This window comes from Rana temporaria, chromosome 3 (genome assembly GCF_905171775.1).
Source record: "Rana temporaria chromosome 3, aRanTem1.1, whole genome shotgun sequence".
Lineage (NCBI taxonomy): Eukaryota > Metazoa > Chordata > Amphibia > Anura > Ranidae > Rana > Rana temporaria.
In genome coordinates this window covers 104518312-104533433 of record NC_053491.1, presented here as the reverse complement: position 1 = coordinate 104533433, position 15122 = coordinate 104518312, and the positions used below count along the sequence as shown (strand labels likewise).

The following is a 15122-nucleotide window of genomic DNA, read 5'->3' as shown; positions in this document are numbered from 1 at the left end:
AAACAGCACGAGCGAGCTGTTAATTCAGTGCGCATGTGCTAATGACGTCGGCACATGCAAATAAAGTGAATATCTCCTAAATGGTACAGGTTTAGGAGATATTCACGGTAACCTACAGGTAAGCCTTATTATAGGCTTAACTGTAAGTAAAGGTGGTAGTACAGTGTTTACAACCACATTAAAAATAGCTGGATACATTCCTAAATGCACAAATTATATCTGGCTTCCATTATTTATAGGTAATAACACGTAATTGATCAAGGGAATATCCTGAGAGATCAGGAAGGAGATCACGCTTTTGTTTTTGTTCGTTTTTTAGTTCCTCTGGATCAATTGTGTGTATTGGACTGTGAATATAGAGATTTTCTATATGTTTGTTTTTTCTATTGGTTGAACTAGGTGCATTTGTGTCTTTTTACATTGCTAATTATGTAACTATTTAACATCTGAAACAATTTAGATCATTCTTGGCAGGGCCTTCTGAGGCTGCACTTCTGCTAGATGGCCACAAGAGGGCTGCTAATTTCCCTGTGTGTTATTATCTTCAGAAGGTTAATTCATGTCTAGGAACTCTTGCATTAATGCAAACGTAATTTTATAAGTAAAAGTAAAAAGATCGGCACAGAGATTAATGCATTGATCTATGTCAATTATTATTATGTTTTACGGACTGTGTTCTTAGTAAATAAATATTTAGCTTTAATTTCACAATGTAATATAATAAATCTGCTCTGTTGTGTAACACAAGTTAAATTTTGCTTTCTAGCTGTAGAGTGACAAATTTTAATATGAAGTTTTTTTGTTTTTTTTTTATCTCTATGGAGTCTGGCACACGTGACTCCTTGGTACTTGTGTTAACAGGCTCTAGCAGGTGTGCTCAGAAAAAAGCCAACTGTGCTTTGATGGAGGGAGTATTAGGGCTGGCCACACATGAACCAAACTGTATGTATATTTGTATATTTATTTTTATTTATTTTTCATCCATTCATTCATTATAATTAATTTCTTTTTCTTTATTTTATTTTTTATTTCATTTTATTATTTTGTCTTCTGTTTTCCGTTTTTCTTCTTATTGAAATCCAAAAATCACTTAGGATATTTCCAGATGTAATAATCACTGTATGTTTATCATACTGTAACTTCTTATGCAATTATGTATGGATTGTCTCTCCAAATAAAACTTTGTGTTTAATGATTGTTGGATCTGCTCGCTCATGGATCTCATAAATACAGGGTGCTATTTATAAATATCAATTAGGATTACTATATGTCAAAACAATTTGCTTTATCTACCTTCAAGTAGTAACAATATACCATATTGTTTTATTTTCATTGTATCATTTCTATCTATAATGACGGCACACCAAGGAATGTTTTTCCCTCATGCCTCTGGGCGCAGGATGGATTCAGGAGACCCATACGGACACGTAGGGAGCTGCAGGGGCTAAGAGGGTTCATCATTCCCCTTTCACTATTGTGATTTAGACCAATCACGCCAGCACATCCATCTCCAGCTTGAGTTTTGTGCTTTTTCAGCGCTTCTGCGCTGTCTATTCCATTTGTCTTCCAGCTATCTTGTACTGGAAACTTTTCCAGCCTCCAAAATGGCGCTGATTGCTTTTGGACCGCCCACAGAGACCTTTTCCTTGGTCTCATGTGTGCCGTCCTACTTTTGGCTACATTGGGACCAGCTGAGCTTGTCAGCTGGGTGGATTGTTTTCCTTCTGCTGACGTCCTGGTCACGTGTCTGCACCGCGGCGCTCTGATGGGTCAATCATCGTCGTGGTGGCAGATTTAAAGCCCAAGCGCTGTGGTTAGGCGCTCCAGCTGAGACCAGACCTAATTTATGCAAGGAAAGGCTGCTGTATGCACAGCTATCTAGGTGGCTCTGCCTTTTCATCTTTGGACTTCGTCCCAATCAGGTATTTACCTCACAAGCTGTTTGGCTTTGTGCTAACACACTGTGAGCATTAGGAATTTGTTGCTCTGTGCATTTTTTGGCAGATAACTATCCCTATTTACTCACAATACACATTATTATTTCTCCCTTTTTTTCCAACAGAGCGGATGCCGCTTTCTGATCAGGTTATTTGAGGGGCTGTGAGAGTGTCCTCCTTCCCCTTTATCCTCTTTTCAATCCATATCTATGGCAAACATCAGACTGTCTCTACTGACAATAGGCATTTTTGCTTACTATTGACAGGTATAATTTATTACATACATATTTTTCATCAAAAATTTTTTGGAGTGTATATTTTCTTCACCCCCTGTTGTATAATACAACTGAGAGTAGTTTGCATATGTGTTTCCACATGTGCTTTCCTGATTTTTCAGATTTATTCCATTAATGGCTTAAAATCCTGCTGTGGTTCTCCTGAACTATTCTGTTTTCCCTGAGGACTCTGGTTCCTTCCTGTATGGTCTGCTGTCTTTTGCTGTTTTACCTTTTTGGTAAGTAAATATTATTGTTTTTACTTCCGGCCCTTGTTTATATATAGTTGAGATCCTTGAGCATGCATTATCTACAATAACTGATGTATTCATGATCAATATTTTTTCTTTCCCCCTTTTTTTGACATTATTTACCAAAATGTATTGATATATAAATGATTGTTTTTACAGTCATTTAATTATATGTCTTGTTGTTTTTTCTTCTGATATTTAGCATTGTATGTCTGAAAGCTCCTGAAGAAACTCGTCGGAGTGAAACATGTAGAGCTGACTTAAACAATGCTTCGTCTTGATATCACGTATTTAATCGAGATGTATTTCAAATTTATCGTATTTATGGCATATTAATTATTTGTGTAATAAATTATATTTTTCAATTTTATAATCATTTTTGTCTGATTATCTATTTGCACCATTCAAAAGCCCCGGGGTCCTTTTGGTTACCCCTTTTTCCCCCCTCTTTTCATGGTTGCCCAAACTATCAAGGAATATATTTAAAAAATCTGAATGTTTAATTATTATGTAAATATGTGGCGGATGCAAACAGCAAATACAATCAGGATCTTAACCACTTCAGCCCCGGAGGATGTGGCTGCCCAATGGCCGGGTCATTTTTTGCGATTCGGCACTGCGTCACTTTAACTGACAATTGCGCGGACGTGCGACGTTGCACCCAAACAAAATTGACGTCCTTTTTTCCCACAAAAAGAGCTTTCTTTTGGTGGTATTTGATCACCTCTGCGGTTTTTATTTTTTGCGCTATAAACAAAAAAGAGACACAATTTTGAAAAAAAAAAAGCAATATTTTTTACTTTTTGCTATAATAAATATCCCCCAAAAATATATAAAAAAACATTTTTTTCCCTCAGTTTAGGTCGATATGTATTCTTCTACATATTTTTGGTAAAAAAATCGCAATAAGCGTATATTTATTGCGTAAAAGTTATAGCGTCTACAAAATGGGGGATAGTTTTATGGCATTTTTATAATATATATTTTTTACTAGTTATGGTGGTGATCTGCGATTTTTATCGTGACTGCGACATTATGCCGGCATAAATCGGACACGTTTGATGCTATTTTGGGACCATTGTCATTTATACAGCAATCAGTGCTATAAAAATGCACTGATTTCTGTGTAAATGACACTGGCAGGGAAGGGGTTAACCACTAAGGGGCGAGGAAGCGGTTAAGTGTGTCCTAGGGAGTGATTCTAACTGTGTGGGGGCTGGGCTACCTGTGATACGACATTGATCACTGCTCCTGATGACATGGAGCAGTAGATCAGTGTCCTGTCACAAGGCAGAACAGGGAGATGCCTTGTTTACACAGGCGTCCCCCTGTTCTGTGAAAAACATATTCTAAAACCCTAAACCTAGTGTAATAAAATATAAGCAGCGCTGTAAACAATGTGAGATGAAATATCAGTTTTCACAGGTATTCAAAAATAATGCTAATGTCCATAAACATCACCATGTGACAAAAGTGAATATGTGCACAAATTTCAAAAAATATATATAAATGTGTTTAAATATTAATTAAAATATCCATAAAACGTCCATAAAACACATCAAGTAGGTTTGTGAAAAAAGAATGATAATAGCTTCCAATCTTCCACCACACCCGGTGTCAATGAATCCACTCCTGTCAGATGCAAAACTCACCAACTCAAATTGCCTTACACTCTTGTGTTTGGCGCGTAAACGTGTACAAAAATACCTCACTGGTAGGTATAGCAGAAAATTCCAGTTCCAACCAATTCACTGCCAGAAAGCTCCGCATGTAAATAAAAGAAGTACTCAAAATAGTGTGATACCATAAAATCAGTTTAACCACTTAAAGCGGAGCTCCACCCTAAAGTGGAACTCACGCTGATCGGAACCCGCCCCCCCTCCGGTGTCACATTTGACACCTTTCAGGGGGAGGGGGGTGCAGATACCTGTCTAAAGACAGGTATTTGCACCCACTTCCGGCCACACGTCTCGGGCAAAAAACTGTTTTTTCCAGACTTCCCGTCCGTCCCCCCGTTGTGTGCTAGGAACACTCGGCTCCCAGCACACAGCGTGTGAGCCAATCGGCGGGCGCAGCGAGACTCACGCATGCGCCGTAGGGAACCGGGTAGTGAAGCCGGAGCGCTTCACTTCCTGGTTCCCTCACTGAGGATGGCTGGGGGAGCAGCAGAGAGACGGGCGATCGCTCGTCCTCTGCTGCGGACGGCGCTGGACTCCAGGACAGGTAAGTGTCCTAATATTAAAAGTCAGCAGCTGCAGTATTTGTAGCTGCTGGCTTTTAATATTTTTTTTTACTGGCACATCCGCTTTAAGACCCGGACCAAAATGCAGCTAAAGGACCTTGCCCCTTTTTGTGATTTGGCACTGCGTCGCTTTAACTGACAATTGCGCGGTCGGGTGACGTGGCTCCCAAACAAAATTGGCATCTTTTTTTTTTCCACAAATAGAGCTTTCTTTTGGTGGTATTTGATCACCTCTGCGGTTTTTATTTTTTGCACTATAAACAAAAATAGAGCGACAATTTTGAAAAAAAATGCAATCATTTTTACTTTTTGCTATAATAAATATCCCCCAAAAATATATATAAAAAAAAATTTCCTCAGATTAGGCCGATACGTATTCTTCTGCCTATTTTTGGTAAAAAAAATCGCAATAAGCGTTTATTGGTTGGTTTGCGCAAAATTTATAGAGTTTGCAAAATAGGGGATAGTTTTATTGCATTTTTATTATATATATTTTTTTACTACTAATGGCGGCGATCAGCGATTTTTTTCGTGACTGCGACATTATGGCGGACACTTCGGACAATTTTGACACATTTTTGGGACCATTGTCATTTTCACAGCAAAAAATGCATTTAAAATGCATTGTTTCTTGTGAAAATAACAATTGCAGTTTGGGAGTTAACCACAGGGGGCGCTGATGGGGTTATGTGTGACCTCAAGTGTGTTTACAACTGTAGGGGGGTGTGGCTGTAGGTGTGACGTCATCGATTGTGTCCCCCTATAAAAGGGATCACGCGATCGATGACACCGCCACAGTGAAGAACAGGGAAGCCGTGTTTACACACGGCTCTCCCCATTCTTCAGCTCTGGGGACCGATCGCGGGACTCCAGCGGCGATTGGGTCTGCGAGTTCCGCGGTCACGGAGCTTCGGACCGGGTCGCGGGAGTGCGCCACGGGCGCGCCCGCGACCCCATGGCTGGGCTTAAAGGACAACGTACATATACGTTGATGTGCCCAGCCGTGCCATTCTGCCGACGTATATCGGCGTGAAGGTGTCCTTAAGTGGTTAATAACACACTTGAATCTTCAAATATAGCACTCACATGAATCTCAAATAATAGAGTAATACACTGCACAGCAAACACTTGTTCAGAGATTAACCGAAAACCGAGTATATTGGTCACAGCAGACCCAAGGTGTCAACTGATCGCTCACCACCTCCCCACTGTTCCTTCCTGGATCTCTGCTTCCTTGATCGACCTTGATATGTCACACGTTCACTTCAGATGGTTGCCGCACAGCCACGCCCCAACATGTTTCGTCATAAAGGACTTAGTCATGGGATTGATCCCCCTGTTCTGCAGCTCCATGACACAATCGCGGGACACCGGTGCCCGCACGCAGGAGGTGGTCGGAAAACGGTTAAAGCATCAATCCAGGCAAATTCATTTAAAAATAAAATAGTCCCCAAGCAGGTGCTTAAAATGCAAAGCAACTCAGGAGGCAGTACCCCCCTTCAATCTGGACATGGATGAGTGAGTTTGGGGTAAAGAAACTTGACTGGCCTGCATAGAGTCCTGAACTCAACCCGATAGAACACCTTTGGGATAAAATAGAGCGGAGACTGAGAGCCAGGCCTTCTTACCCAACATCAGTGCCTGACCTCACAAATGCACTTCTTTAAGAATGGTCAAAAATTCTCATAGACACACTATAGCTACAAAGGGTAGGCAAACCCAATATTGAAACCTACGGATTAGGACTGAGATGCTAAGTTCATGCATGTGTAAGGCAGGTGTCCCAATACTTTTGACAATATAGTGTATCAGGAATATGAAATGTTGAGGTAACATACACTTTAACCGCTTAAGGACCGCCGCACGACGATATACGTTGGCAGAGTGGCACAGCTGGGCATAAGCACGTACAGGTACGTTGCTTTTAAGAGCCCAGCCGTGAGTCACGCGCGCGCTGACGCTGGCATGCTCGCAACCCGGTCCTAAGCTCCGTGACAGTGCCCGCGGGACCCAAGGAACCGATTGCCGCTGGTGTCCCATGATCGGGTCACAGAGCTGAAGAACAGGGAGAGGTAAGTGTAAACAAACCTTTCCCCCTTCTTCCTAGTGGTAGTGTCAGTGATCGTCTGTTCCCTGTCATTTTGGGTTCGGACACTGGATTACTTCTTGCTGCAGCAGTGACAAAGCTAGACATTCTTTCACCCAGGACAAAGACTCAGTTTGGCACCCCCCCCCCCCCAACAGAGAAGTTCAAGTGTAATAAATAAACAAATAAGCCATAGGACAGGTTATTTCACTGTTTTAGCAATAGAGACTCGCTGCACATGTAGCGTTAATGCCTACACAATCACCACTTAGGTAAGGTTTGAATGAGGCGATTTCAAGCCTCACTTCCCTAGCGAACTAGGAGGAAAAGTGAGCCAATCTCCTCTGATCCCCCAGCGCTTCAATCCCTATCTTCTCCATGGACTTCAAAGATCCCTGGCTACTGGGACGAGTTTCAAAACAGGTGCGAAGCTGATCGCTATTCCAATCTATCTTCTCCCCTGAAGCTCCCTTGGCACCCAATCATCTCAACATCACAAGTGCTGCGCAGTCCCATGACTAAGAAAGAAGCCTCTCATTAAGAGGCCTATCATTGAGAGGCTCCTTTCTTATCTCCGTATGAGCCCATACAAGTACCCAGGACCTTAGGAGCAATGCAAGCGATACTTGTCCCGGGTGGTTCATCTCTCTAGAGGAAAAAATCACATATTGCTGTTTTTGACTACCTGTAATGGGGGTCAACATGCTCTGGGGAGTAGGATGCATATATACTTGTCAGTGGAGAGAAGATATACTGAGTAAGAGGTGTTTCTGAACACAGAAGTGTTTGCTGGATTTCACAGAGTATCTATGGTACTTCACTTTTTAACTTTGTTATTTAGATTTTTTCTAACTTTATAGCACTTTTTTTATGGATGCACATGCACTTTATTTGAGTGTGGTTAATTAATTTCCAGTTTATTCAACATGTTATCTTTGTTTTGTTTTTTTAATTCACGTGGATTGGTTTACTGTACCATTGGAGGCTATTCCTTTCTTTTCCATATCAGTTGTGATAACTCACGATGAGCAAGTTGGAGATATGATCCATTGACAAGACGTCTCGGAGGCAATATGTATGTTCACACAATCTGAGTTATGCCAGTTATGAGAATGGGGGGCATTGAGCACCTGTGAGTCTTTTCCTGAAGGGAGAGCAATCTCACATACACTAGCGGTGTGGTGGAGAATTTTGGAAGATACCCAGCACTTTTTTGGACTGTTTGAGGACTGTTTTGTGATGTGTATGCACTTTAGTGATCAATAATTGTTGGCTTTCTGCCCACAGCACCACTGTTAAGTTGGGGTGTTATTTATTAGTAAATTAACTTTTGGTTCATATACACAGATATTTAAACCCAGCCTGACGGTTTTGGTTAATTTTTCCTTAAATTATCTGTCATTTTTGGGGCCTGCAGAGCCAATAGACAGAGAATATTTATGCATATGTAGATGTAGTAAAAAATCAAAAAGTGATATTTAAACCTTGCCTAGGATCCAATGCTGCAATAGTATCAAAATCAATAAAATTACCGTATTGGTTGATCCATTAAAATAGATTTAAAAATATGAATGGTGGACCTATACTGTGACATCTCGTTGTAAGGAAGCTCTACGCGTTTCGTGGTTTATACCACTCATCAGGAGCAGATATACAGTATGAGGATATATCTATAATAGAAAAATTGCCAAAATAATAAAATGGTATTAGACGGTATATTTGTAAGATATGGTATATATCGTACATAAAAGATAGAGGGGGAGCAGTAAAGGTCCCAAACACTCTCACCTATTGGTAGCATGATAAAAAGATAGTAGGTTAGATAAGTTGATGTAAATGATAAAGGGCGACTGTGGGCGGCATTCACCCCGGGAACTGAGGCAGTTGACATCAGAGACACGGCAGGAGAATCAGCAAACAGTGATAAGGAGTGAACGATAATCCAATGCTGATGTCAGCATATGTGATCTTAGTTAAGTTAGATAGGATTTAATATACTTATGATGTATCTCTGATTTGTTTCAGGGTTTTGGAGGATAATGGCGTGTCAAGATGTTTTTTTTTTTTTTTTGCAAATGTGTCTGATTGTTTCAAATCAGGTCACCTCTTATATTTATGTCTTTGGGATTATTATAGGAAACTGTTAAAGTTTAGGTCATGAACTTTAATTTAGGAGTAAAATACCATTGCTGCTAAATTCTGTGGTTAATTACTAGACATGTGCAATTAGTTTCGTTCCGAATTCGTTTTTCAGAAATATTCAAATTAACGAAACCTGTTTAACAAATTTTTCCTAAAATCTGAAAATAAGAACGAAAATCCAAATATTCGGAAACCCGAAAATTCAAAAATCGGAAATAATAACTATTACTAACTATTAAATTACATGTATTGGAATTTCCTTTCAAATTTGGCTGTTTGTGAACATAACGAATACAAATTTATCAAAAGTTACGAATTATCAGAAATAACGAATGTCGCATCTAAGCGAATGGAACTTAATGAATTAATAATAAATAATAATAATAATATAGAAACGTTTTATTATTTTTATTTATTATTATTAATTTGTTATGTTCCATGCGATATTCGTTATTGCGGATAATTCATAATTCATATTCGAATAAATTTGTATTTGTTATGTTCACTAACAGCCAAATTTAAAAAAAAATTACAATACCTATCATTTAATCGTTATTATTAGCTAGTTCGTTATTTTTCGTTTTTTTTCATTTTCGGATTTTCTCATTTTTGGATTTTCGATTTTAAGAATTTCTGGATTTTAGAATTTTCAAATTTTTCGGATTTACGAATTTTTGAATTTCCGAAATTACTAATTTATTTTAAATAATAGCAAAATGTGAAAGAAAAGTATTCAGCGCTGAAAAAAATAGAAAACCTAACAAAACAAAAAATGCAATACTTAAGGTTAGTTCAAATAATACCTCAAAGGAACATACAAAACAAGATAGTGCAGCGCGATAATATAAATTAATCGTCCATATAAATAAATCCAGTATAAACAGTTTAAACAGTTGATGGGTGTGGAGACAGCCTCATAAGGTGCAAATGAACGAGACGATACAGCAGTGATTGTGATCCCTCCACCACAAATATTCAAGCCTGTCACCTCATAAATTCATACTGTAACAGGTCACTCAGCTTGTTAACCCACACTTGGGGTATCGATCATGAATTGGTACTGCCGTTAAAAGCTCCCAAACCATAAGGATAAAAAGAAGAGGACAATCTAGTGCTCTCCGTTTCAAAAGTTTTAATCCAGGTAAAAAGTAAAAAGAATCTACTTACAAAACTTGCACTCAAAACCGAGTGCTGGTGTACAAGCGTGTAATGGTGTTTCTAACCAAGAAAATGGCCACGTGTGACGTCAGATGTGACTCCTCCCCCATACGCGTTACGTCCCTGGGCGGGACTTCTTCAGCGTGGGATTGCAATGGGATTTACATTGTGAGTGTGTATATTCTTTTGTTGCCATTAAATTACGTGATATACTGCACTCAGATGGTGCTGGTCGTCTCCCTTTGTTTGGGAAATTCAAATGACAGACCTAAATATTAACTATGCCTTGGCTTATGCCTCCTTGGGGATGTGTGACCAGAAGGTGATCTTGAAAGTGGTAAATAGCCTGAAGCCTTGAGGAGGTTGTATTTTTTCCCCAAGACTGATGGATCTCTGAGATTCTGAGGGCTTCTTGTCCCTGAAGCACCTCAGGGCTGAATACTGGACCTCATTATCAAGGGGTTAATTCTGAGGAGCTGGCTTCTTTAGGACCTATGAGTAGAGAACCTGGCTGACTCCTCAGCTATGAGACTTTAACTGTTGTGGAGCTATCTCATGATCCCCAGCTGTGAAAAAAAAACTATTCTGAAATATACCTCATGGTCTCCAGCTATGAGACTTTCCCCAGCTGTGAAAATATAGACTGTTCTGTAATATACCTCATGGTTCCCAGCTGTAACAACTAGACTGTGCTACCTTTTACGAAGAGAAGAGTGTTTCCTGCTAACTGTTTTTAAGCATTTTGGAGTATCCCATACCCCTCTTCTGTTACATTTCTTCAGCAATAAACCTTAAAAAGACACCCCTAGACTGTTTAATGGAGCTGAAATTAATGGACTGTTGCTTTTGTGACTGGCAGCCACTAGACCACATAGGAAGAATCCAACTAATTCTCAGCGGCTTCTAGTGCTACATCAGTAAAGAAAAAGTTAAAGATAACTGCAGAGTAAGGTAAAAGGGAAACCAAAGAATTTTAAAATATTTTTAGAGGCCAGTAAGCTTACCGGCTGTCTGAAAGTACCCTTATATGGTAGCTGGTGACCAGAGAAGTTGTAAATCAGTATGGCTGTCTTTGTTAGTAGTATTTATCAGATGACAGCTTGGCTACTTCCTTGGCAGTTAAAGGATTAATAAGAAAAATATAGATGGTGAATCAGCCATCATTGTTTTGGTAGTGAAAGAATAAAGAAAAGAGAGAGAGAGACTACTGTGTAAATTGTCTGTATCACTTGACCTTTTAAAATATGCAGTGTATGAGAATTCTACTTAAACTTACATTGCATGGGAATCCAATGTATCACCCTTTCTAAGGCTGGCTCTAGTTTTTGGCTCTGCTGTACTTAGCAGCAATTTATTTTCCAATTCTGGTCAGGTGTATCCCCAAGACTGTGTCACAGTCAGGGGTCCGACTTGGAGACCAGTAGCTTCAGCAGTAGAGAGGCTCCCATCGCCCATCTTAATAAGTACAGAAGCAGGTCACCCTGGCGGATGACACAGGCTCACCTGTGTGGAGCCTATGGACTAACCAGTGTTTACTAGAGCTCCTGATAGTGGAGGTCAGTTTTGCTGCATGTTAGTATCAGGTCACAGTCCTCAGGATTGCCCCACCAGGAATTGAGCAAGCCAAGGTCCAGTAGCAGATATAGCAGGTAGAGATCAAGCAGAGGCATAGTCAGTAAACAAGCCAGAGGTCGATAACAAGTGGTTTCAGGTTGAGATCATGCAGAAGTATAGTCAAGGAACAAGCCAAAAGTCAGGAGCGAATGGTAGCGAAGATACGGACGGGAGGAGGAGTGACAAGAGTGAGATATTGGCTGGAGAGAGCACAATAATTTGGCAAACAGGAAGTGCAAATGCATGGCTAAAATAGGAAGTTCATGCAAGGAGCTAAGATTTCAAGGTTTAAGAGAAGCAAGGTTCAAGTAATTGTCCATGCTGCTGTCCCAGGTGGCACAGCAAGAAGAGTCACCTCCAGACACAGCAGAGGTTGAAGGTTCAGTCCTGACAAGCCTGGTGGTTGATTGCTTCTGCTTGCTTCTGGGACAAGCTTTGTTATTGTAACAAAGGGTTAAACTTCTTGTTACATTTATTTGTTTGTTACCAGGTAACTATGCTTAGCATTTTAGATATGTGGGTGTAGTGCAATAATTTAACAACTCAAAAGGTAGCATAATAATAAAACAAATTTACTTGGTTGAAGGATGTATTACAGATGATAAAATAGATAAATACAGCATCACACAAGTCCAAGGGAGGCCGTAATTTCAGTTGAAATTCCTCGAAACAACAGTCCTCTTTTTCCAGGCACTCTGTCAAAACCTTGGGTAATCTCAAGTTTGTCTTTCAACCATATATATACCTTTCATATTACGAGGGTTCCTTGTCTGGAAACTAGTTTCACCAAATAATGAAATAATAGACACAAGACTAGGAATGTTAGCACATGGTAAGGTCAGAGGTGACCACGAACAGAAGTACTATATTATCTAACTAATATTTATATACACACACACATGAATACCTATATACTATCTTGGTTAATAATCCAAAAACTATTGCTAAGTTTCTTCTAAATCAATACCTAATAAATAAATGATATTATAGTTATGAATGTGTTTCTGCTGTCAGCCTACTGCATCTGTGGCCTTAGCTTGTTATTAAAGGGGGTTAGAGTAAAATAGAAAGAGTACTATTTGATTGATTACAGGTATTTACAGTGCTGTGAAAAAGTATTTTCCCCCTTCCTGATTTTTTATGTCTCACACTTAAATGATTCAGATCATTAAACAAATTTAAATATTACACAAAGATAACCCAAGTAAATCCAAGATGCAGTTTTTAAATTATTATTTCATTTATTATAGGGAAAAAAGCTGTTCAAATATGCCTGGCCCATGTCAAAAAGTAATTGCCCCCTCTCATGCTGAATCATGAATGAGCTGTGATCAACCACAATTTTTTGGAAAGCTGAGTTAAATTTTGTGACGGATCTCGCATACCCCAGATGGGCACATCTGCCAGACCTGTGTCTCCTGTCCTCCAAACGCACCCGCAGCCTGCAGATTCGCCATAACCAGCCCTTAACCCCTCAATCACGAGTCCACACAGGTGTTGAGGGTTAAACATGCAGAGCATAAACCGTTTATTAAATACAAGACATACACTTTTACACACAGTTAGGGACACTCCTCTTAGCTTTGTCATAGAGGGGAGGGGGTAGGGAACAAGGAACAACCAATGGGAACTGAACACTTGTACATTGAAACAGAAACTACAGATAAACATAAAGGGATTATGGTAAGCAGGCAGCCTCTCAATACACATCCCCTCCGGGATGTTTCATTTACCAACACAATTAGACACAGCAACAAGAGGGGGGGGGGGGAGAAGGGATGTAGCATTACATTACATTATCTCAATGCCAGCTTGTCCCCAGGTCTCCAGTCTCTTCTGGGCCATACTCTGTGGGTAGGAGGCCAGCCCACAGTCCCTTCCAAAACACATAGTGACAGTGACAGTCACAAATTTCACTTGCCTTACCCAGGTCTGATTACTGCCAGACCTGTTGAATCAAGAAATCACATAAATAGAAGCTGTCTGACAAAGTGAAGCACGCTAACAGATCACAAAAAGCCACACATCATGCCACAATCTAAAGAAATTCAAGAACAGATTAGAAAACAAACATGTATCGGTCTAGGAAGGGTTTTAAAGCCAATTCTAAGGTTTTAGAACTCCAGTGAACAAATGGCGATAACTTGGAACAGTGGTGAACCTTCCAAGGAGTGTCCGGTCTACAAAAATTACTCCAAGAGCATGACGACGACTCATCCAGGAGGTTATAAACGAACCCAGAACAACATCTAAAGAACTGCAGGCCTCACTTGCCTCAGGTAAGATCAGTGTTCATGATTCAACAATAAGAAAGAGACTGGGCAAAAATGGCATTCATGGGAAAGTTACAAGGCCAAAGCCACTGCTGACCAAAAAGAACACAAAGGCTCATCTCACATTTACCAAAAAAATCTTGATTATCCCCAAGTCTTTTAGGCAAATATTCTGTGGACTAATGAGACAAAAATTTAACTTTTTGGAAGGTGTGTGTCCTGTTACATCTGGCATAAAACGGATACAGCATTTCATAAGAAGAACATTATACCAACAGTCAGACATGGTGCTGGTAGCGTGATGGTCTGGGGCTGCTTTGCAGCTTCAGGACCTGGACGACTTACCATAATTGATGGAACCATGAATTCTGAGCTCTACCAGAAAACCCTAAAGGAGAATGTCCGGCCATCAGTTTGTGACCTCAAGCCCAAATGCACATTTGGTTATGCAGCAGGACAATGATCCCAAACACAACAGCAAGTCCATCTCCAAATGGTTCAAACAAAGCAAAATTTAGGTTTTCGGGTGGCCTAGTCAAAACCCAGACTTAAATCCAATTAAGATGCTGTATCATGACCTTACACAGGCTGGAAAACCCTCCAATGTGGCTGCATTAAAACAATTCTGCAAAGAAGAGTGGGCCAAAATTTCTCCACAGCAATGTCAAATGCTCATTGCCAGTTATCGCAAATGCTTGATTGCAGTTGTTGCCGCCAAGGGTGGCACAAACAGTTATTAGGTTTAAGGGGCAATTACTTTCCCCCATAAAGCCAGGCAGGTTTGGACAGATTTTTTGCTAGGTTCACAAATATGCAGCTCTGCAAGCCGGGTTTGCACAGACACAGCAGCCCTTTCATTTTGGGTCATAGTATTCCTGGAGTTATAGTAGACTTTAAGGCTAGGTTCACAAGTATGTGGTTCTTCAAGCTGCGTTTTCATTTGAATTGGCTGCTGTGCCTCCATTTCATGCAGGAAAAAGCTTTCTGCATCCGCAACCACCCGCACAAGTGTGAACTAAGGCTAACATCTCACTGCAGGTTTATGCATAGAGGAGCTTTAAACATCTTAACTATTACAACTATGAGAAATCTCAAAAACAAAAGATTATACAGAATGTTTTAGCCATTCAATGCTTCCAACAAG

The 15122-nt window shown here is 40.0% G+C and overlaps 1 long non-coding RNA gene across 2 annotated transcripts; it reads left to right on the top strand.

Moving 5' to 3' along the window:
- The first annotated feature begins 1780 nt into the window (after positions 1-1780).
- On the top strand, positions 1781-2705 carry LOC120930305. Of its 2 annotated transcripts, none has more exons than XR_005747695.1 (4): positions 1781-1922; positions 2063-2203; positions 2294-2451; positions 2666-2705. It is a non-coding gene; the product is annotated as an uncharacterized LOC120930305 (long non-coding RNA). The 2 variants fall into 2 exon arrangements; XR_005747696.1 differs by having other exon boundaries at positions 1784-1922; positions 2335-2451.
- Positions 2706-15122: the final 12417 nt, after the last annotated feature.